Raw genomic sequence first — 7,388 nt, 5'->3', positions numbered from 1 at the left:
TGATTTTGAAAAATAGAGTACACGGAGACTGTTAATTGTGGCAATTTGATTGTTTAAATTAACTGGCTTATGATAAATCGAGCATGATTGGCTAGTTGGCAATTGTATTGAAATGTGAATTGTTTGGTTGCCTTGAAAAACTGCGAATTACAAAATTACCATATCATGTTATTGAGTTTTATTATATGGTGGATTATATATTAATTAATCACCGCAGTAGGGGGTTTCTGTGGACCAGCCTTTTAGAGGGGCACGGTAAACCCCATTATATTCTTACCTCGAACGGAGAGGCGCGTAGGGTATCTCCTGGGGTAAAGTTTAGGGTTTACTTCACGCTAAACCACCACGTGAGGGGGAACTCAGCCAACGCCAAGGAACGGCTATGTTTTCAAAACAGAAACATGATTTATGAGAAATGTGAATTTTAATAGCCTTGGCGGTCTCGATAGAATGCCTCGGCCAAGGTGTCCCCGACAATGGATTTATGGCACAAACCTAGATTTTTATGAGATTCATAAGCCGTTTTACGTATTTTGAACAAAATGTGTTCTAATGCTATAACCCAATTTATGATGATTTACTTTATTGTCTCCATGTACTTAACTCTAAATGTTTATGATGATGTCTGTTTACTCATTGGGATTTTATAATCTCACCACCCTCCTCTCCACCCATTTCAGGTTCAGTATAAACTGTAGATAGCTGATCTCATCGAGGACTACAGTGGGATCTGCATTTTCCAAACCGTAGGTTCACAGTCCTCTTTACTTTTGTTTATTCGGGGGCACTCTTGTTATTATAAATTAAATTAAATATTTTGGCTTACCGTATTTAAGTATGTATAAATTTATTTAGCTTTTACGCTATAAAAATTATTCACGTATAACTCTATAAATATTGTTTTATAAGAAAATAGAATATTTTACTTAATATTTCTTTTATTTTCTTATTATATTCAAATAACCATAATTTCATTTTAATGAAGATTTTAGACTTTTAAACTCATTTTGAATATGAATTATGTGTTTTGTACTTGTATATTACGTTTTAGCCAGCTTCGAAATTTTTGAGAAAAATGATCAAAATACCCCTGTGAGACGAAAAATTAATATTTTATTTGTTTAAAGTTGGAAACAACTTAAAATCTTTTAGAATACGATATTTGACAATGGTTGCTCACAAGGGAATAGAGAAACTGACAGTAAAGCCTTGCGGGGTTTCGGGTTGATATTTCGGGCAATGAGTGTCTACCGGGACATCACGGCAGTTGTCACGGGCTCGAGGAGAGTACCAGGTCGTGACATATAATCTCCAACACTACAAAAATTACTACTTATTCCAACAGAAAAAATTCTATTGAAAAATTCAAATGAATTGCCAATGGGTTACCAATGAAATTAAATTTTAACATTGTTCGACAAATTTTTGACAGACTTCTAAAGTAAAACATTCTATAGAAATCCATTAGAAAAAAATTTTACACCAAAAAAATTGATTGTCGTCAAATTTTCCAATGAAATTTCGCATAAATTTTTGACAGAATTTTTCAATGGAATATTTTCTGTCTGATATTCGTCGAAAATATTTTAAGCGTTAAAAAAACATTTAATCCTGCTTAATTTTCTAACGTAATTTTCTATTGGAAAAAGCTATTACCAACAAAAATGTACGAATGGAATTTTTCATAGGAATATTTCGTCAATATTAGCATATTTATATGTTTTTATTTTTTATTAGAAATATTTTAATAAATCTATTTATTTGTAATTTTTTCTTTATCTTTATGAGTTATGGTTGTATACGTATATTATTCTTTGACTAGTCTACAACATCTCTATATACATAATAAATCTTTTACATATTTATTAATAATGATTTATCCATACTAATTTTCAATTGAAATAAATTAAATGTTAATCAATTATAACTTTTAAATAATTTATTTTATGATTTTGGTTAAACTTTTTAGTCTCATAGATTATTTTTACTTATAACTTCAAAATTATCATTATGGTATATTATAAATTAATAAATAAATCATATATATATATATTAAACCATATATATTAAATAAATTATGGTATGCCTTTGCTTTTTGCAGAAGATGCTCTTGCAGTGCCAGAAGATGCTTTTATAGTGTCAAAATCTTTCTTTTCTTTTTTTTTGTACTTCTTGTATCTTACAAGGACAAAGTTTTCATCTTGGTCCAAGTCAGTAGATTTGTTAGATGACTTAGAAATTTCATCTTCTTCATTAGAGTTGATGGACTGAAGCATTTCTGTCATTATTTTCTTGTATTTTTCTTGTCTATTGCTTGGGCAAGAAATGCACTTGCATTTGATTTTGCTTGTAAGAACCTTGCAACCTTTTGGTCCGATGTAGTTGTCTTGCATAAATTTGGGTTCTTGTTGAACCAATTATTAAGATATTATTAATCATATTTTTTGTCATCAAATTTGTCTCACCACTTGGTCTTGGTCTTGGTCTTGGTCTTGGTCAAGCTCATGTTGGAATTTTTAGTATAAGCTTTAATATAATTCATCACTATTAAGGTGAGAATTTCCCTTAATGGCCTATAACAATTCCACCAGTGGATAAACCATAGTGGAAATTTGTATTTGTTCCCATATTTGAAAAATATCAAAAAGAATGTCTACTATGTTTATTGTTGAAAAGAAAGGTATTGAACCAGACTTGTTGGTAATTCTAGTAATTGAAGAACATGCAGTGATCTGTTCTTATGGTAAATTTGGTAGGAAATTCTTGTAGTGAATTTGGGTTTTCTCTCCAATCCATGGGTTGTAGTACCTTTAAGATTTGAGCTGTAGAGTGGGTAATGAACTTAGGGTTATTCTTTTCAGCATAGTGTTTGAACAAAATAGGCCATGTTTGGATTAGAATGTTTTCATAATATTGTTGGGGTTTATAAAGGTCCCATGGTTTGTAATGTCATCCTTGAAAAGCTTTTCAGATAACGACTTTGAGAGATTTTTCATAGAATCCTTCCTCAATTAATAAGACTTTTTGAAAGGATGTTTTGCGAAAATATTGAGGAAAATCCTTATGAGAAGAAGACAATGTTTGTGATTTTGGGAAAATGGTTTGGAGAGGTTTGGATTTGTGCAAGATAACTTATTTACCTTTTGAAGATTCTGCTGCAACAATAGCAATTTGTTTGAGAAGAGTTTCCTCTTTGAATTGGGTGGCAAGTGCCAAAGCTACTTTTGGGGATTAAGACATTTTTTGATTCGTGAGTCAATCTTAATTGGATCTTAGGCATCTTGGTAGATTTCAAGTATTTTTAAGGAGCTTTCTCCCTTTTGCTCAATTTCTTGAGTACAAATTTCGTAACATGATTTGATCAATTTTTGGAAAAAATTTTGGGAAAAGAACTCTCCTTTCTTTTTTTTTCTTTTGATCTCTCAATTTTGGTGGCATGTTTTTCCCTATAAAAATTCTTTGGTAAGAAAATTGAGTAGAAAATTCGATTCTCCTTTGATATATTCATTGTCAAAATCAAATATACTTAAAATTGCTTATCATCGAGCAAAAAATCTATTTTGAGGAAATATTTTGGATATCTTTTTGTAAAACTTCTTTTGCTGACTTGTAATCAATTCTTAAAAGGAATTTTTGATTAAGTAAATTACTTTGGAATTTTGAAATACATAAAATGATTAATAAAATCTCTTTTTTGATAGTACTGTAGTTTTGCTAAGTAGGCGTCCAATGTTTTGAAGTGAATTGGACTATCTGTTCCTTCTGATTTTTTACTTGCTTAAGAACACCCACATACCCTATGTCTAAGGCATTAGTTTCTACCATACTAAGGACCATACACTGGCATGAAATCTAACTTCCAAATAGATGGAGCCTTGAAGGAGTTACGACTCCTATTCCCATCCAAAACACATAAATAAACCACGTAGTCCAATATATAGATGGATTTGTAGAATTATTTTTTAATAAACCACCAAGAATGCCTCCAAGACAATCCTTTGATTTAGGACAAGTCATCACTTCTATTAAGAGCTTAAATATTCTTGGAGATGATTCATCACCCATAGAATGGACTTTAGAACAATTAGAGCTTTCGTTTCTTTAGTAAAGAACAAGCCACCTGAAATACCCCATACTTTAATATGGTGATAAATAAAGTTGATCGAATGCAAATTGAGGTCAATTAAAATGTTTAAAAGTGATAAAAAAACGAAAGGAGTAGTTTAGAATAAAATATTCTGAAAGTGAGAAAATAATAATAAAATAATAATAATTTTATCGGAGGAGAATTTGTGAGATAAAAGGCGATTCGAAAGTCAAGTGAGGCATAATAAGGTATTTTGGGTACCAAGGAGACAAGATAAAATTTTTAGAATAAAATAATATTTTATTAATAAAATAATATTAAAATATTAATATTTAGCCAGAAATCGAAATCAGTCATGAAGAAGGATCATATAATTGATCCAAGTGGGGGAGAAGATGACAAGCCTGACTCTATAAAAATATTTGTCATGACATACATGTGATGGATAGCATGTTTGCATGCTAAGAGAGTCTCGAAAAATTTACAAAAAAGTCGGTATTGTACCTAAACGTACAACAAAGTTGATTTAAGCCTCGAACTAGATCAAATAGAGAATTCATGATGAAATTAAGAATTTTAAACTCTCAGAATGATTTAATATGGTGATTCGGAGTTCGAGGGTCAATTTAGAGTCAAACCGAAATTTTCGCTATTCAGGGGTAAAATGGTCATTTGTCACCTGGGGACAAAATGAGAATTTTAGAAAAGATTTTTTAGCCCCATTTGACTTATTGGAGTATAATTTGACTTATTGGAGTAGGATTTGAGGTTTAGAATTGAAAAATTTTAATTTCGGTATAATTTAGAGTAAAAGGGTAAAATGGTAATTTTGCCACCCCAAGGGCAAAATTGTAATTTTCCACCACCAGGACATTTTTCCAGCACATGGTCTTCCTTTAACCTCATTTTAACCATTGACTAATTGTTTGGTGGAGATAAAAAGGATTAAAATTTTAAAATTTTAAAAATAGACCAATAAGAAAATGCCATGTGTCATACCTTTATTATTTTATTGCTTCTTTATAAAAAGGCATAAAATCAGCCCATTTTCTTCATATGGCCGGCCAAGCAAGGAAGAGAGAGAAAGAGAGGAAGAACAAAGGAAAAAACAAGAAAACCTAGGTGAAAAGTCAAAGAAAAAGTGAAGAAATCAAGGAAACAAGCTAGGTAAGTTAGAATTTCTTCAGTTCTCCTTGATACCTAGCTTACCCATGCTTTTTTTCTTAATTTTCATGGTTGAATATTGAGTTATTATGATGAATTCAATTCTGAAAAATAGGTTAGGAGAGAGAAAATTGTTAGATTAATTTGATTTTAAGTTATGTTAGTGTTTTAAGTTAGTTTAGCATATTTAGAAACAAAACAACAAGAAAAGAATTTATTTTCTCCCACAACCCTTAATGGCTGAATTTACCATGTGTTGAGTGAGGATGAATTTGATTTTCATTCTACGAGAATTGGTTAAGAAATGATGAATTATGAGCCTAGAAAAATAATGAAAATTTTCAGAGCAAAAATACGAATTTTTACCCACTATGGATATTTTCGTAATTTGCTATCGAGACTGATAAATTGAATCTCATTCACAGTCACTAAGGTAATTTAAGTATAATTGGAGTGTAGAAAGTGAGAAGAATTTAATTGGAGTTAAATTGGAGATAATAGGCCGAATTAGGTCAGCACCGCATTTAAGCGGTAGTCGGATAAGTTGTATATCATATCATGCATCTATACCGAGCCTGAATTGATTTTTATAATGGTCAAGCATTGATGTGATGAATTATGTATTGTACATTGTGGATAGGTGGTGAGCAAAGTACACTGGTAAAAGTACAGAAATTATGCTTGGAGACTAAATTAGGAGTACATCGACTCCTAGAACAGTGAGTAAACTTATTATCGTCTTAATTATCTAGAGTAGTTTTATACAATTGTGTGATTTTATGGAAAATGGGTTTAAATGGTAAATTGCTATGTTTTAAGAGAAATTACGATTTTATAAAATGATTTTATAAATTTTTTGGAAAAATCAAATACTAGTTTTGAAAATAGAGTAATTGGAGGCTGTCTGCTTGTGTTGCAAATTTATGGTTTTAAATTGAATGGCTTATGACAATATATGAGCATGAATGGCTAAACTGATTTTGGTGTTAAAATTATTTGTACTGAGTATTCAGCCTTGAGAGGCTAGGTTGCGATAAATTGCCATGTCATGCTAGAATGAATTTTATTGATTAGTGCAGTATATATTAATTATTCACTGCAAAGGGGGTTCCGTGGACCAGCCTGTTAGAGGGGCACAGTAAACTCCATTATATTCTTTCCTCGAACGGAGAGGCGCGTAGGGTATCTCCTGGGGTAAAGCTTAGGGTTCACTTCACGCCAAACCACCACTTGAAGGGGAACTCAGCCAACGCCAAGGAACGGTTGTATTTTTCTCAAACTAAAAATATATTTTAAGTGTATACGAAATTTTAACAGCCTTGTGCGGACTCGGTTGGATGCCTTGCGCAAGGTATCACTAAGTATGAGTTTTGGCACGAGCCAAAGTTTTAAGAAATTCATAAGCCAAGTTGATTACTCGATTTTTATGGATTGATTTTATTTGGTTGAAATGAGTTGAAAGGTAATAAAATTACAGTATGATGACTTATTTTAATTGTCTCCATGTACTCGACTTTAGATAGTTTCGATGGTATCTGTTTACTCACTGGGATTTTATAATCTCACCACTGTCACGACCCGGTACTCCCCTCGAGCCCGTGACAACCGCCGCGGTGTCTCAGTAGACACTCATTGCCCGAAATGTTAACCCGAGACCTCGTAAGGCTTTTCTATCAGTTTCTCATTTCCCTTGTGAGCAACCATTGTCAAATATCATGTTCTAAAATATTTTAAACTGTTTCCAACTAAAAACAAATAAATTATTAATTTTTGTCTCACAAATGTATTTTGGTCATTTTTCTCAAAAATTTCGAAACTGGCTAAAACATAATATACAAGTACAAAACACATAATTCATATTCAAAATGAGTTTAAAAATCTAAAATCTTCATTTAAAACGAAATTATGGTTATTTGAATATAATAAGAAAATAAAAGAAATATTAAGTAAAATATTCTATTTTCTTATAAAATAATATTTATAGAGTTATACGTGAATAATTTTTATAGCGTAAAAGCTAAATAAATTTATACATACTGTAATACAATAAGCCAAAATATTTAATTTAATTTACAATAACAAGAGAGGCCCCGAATACACAAAAGTAAAGCGGACTGTGAACCTACGGTTTGGAAAA

This window comes from Theobroma cacao, chromosome 6 (genome assembly GCF_000208745.1).
Source record: "Theobroma cacao cultivar B97-61/B2 chromosome 6, Criollo_cocoa_genome_V2, whole genome shotgun sequence".
Classification (NCBI taxonomy): Eukaryota; Viridiplantae; Streptophyta; class Magnoliopsida; order Malvales; family Malvaceae; genus Theobroma; species Theobroma cacao.
This window is presented reverse-complemented; position numbering follows the sequence as displayed.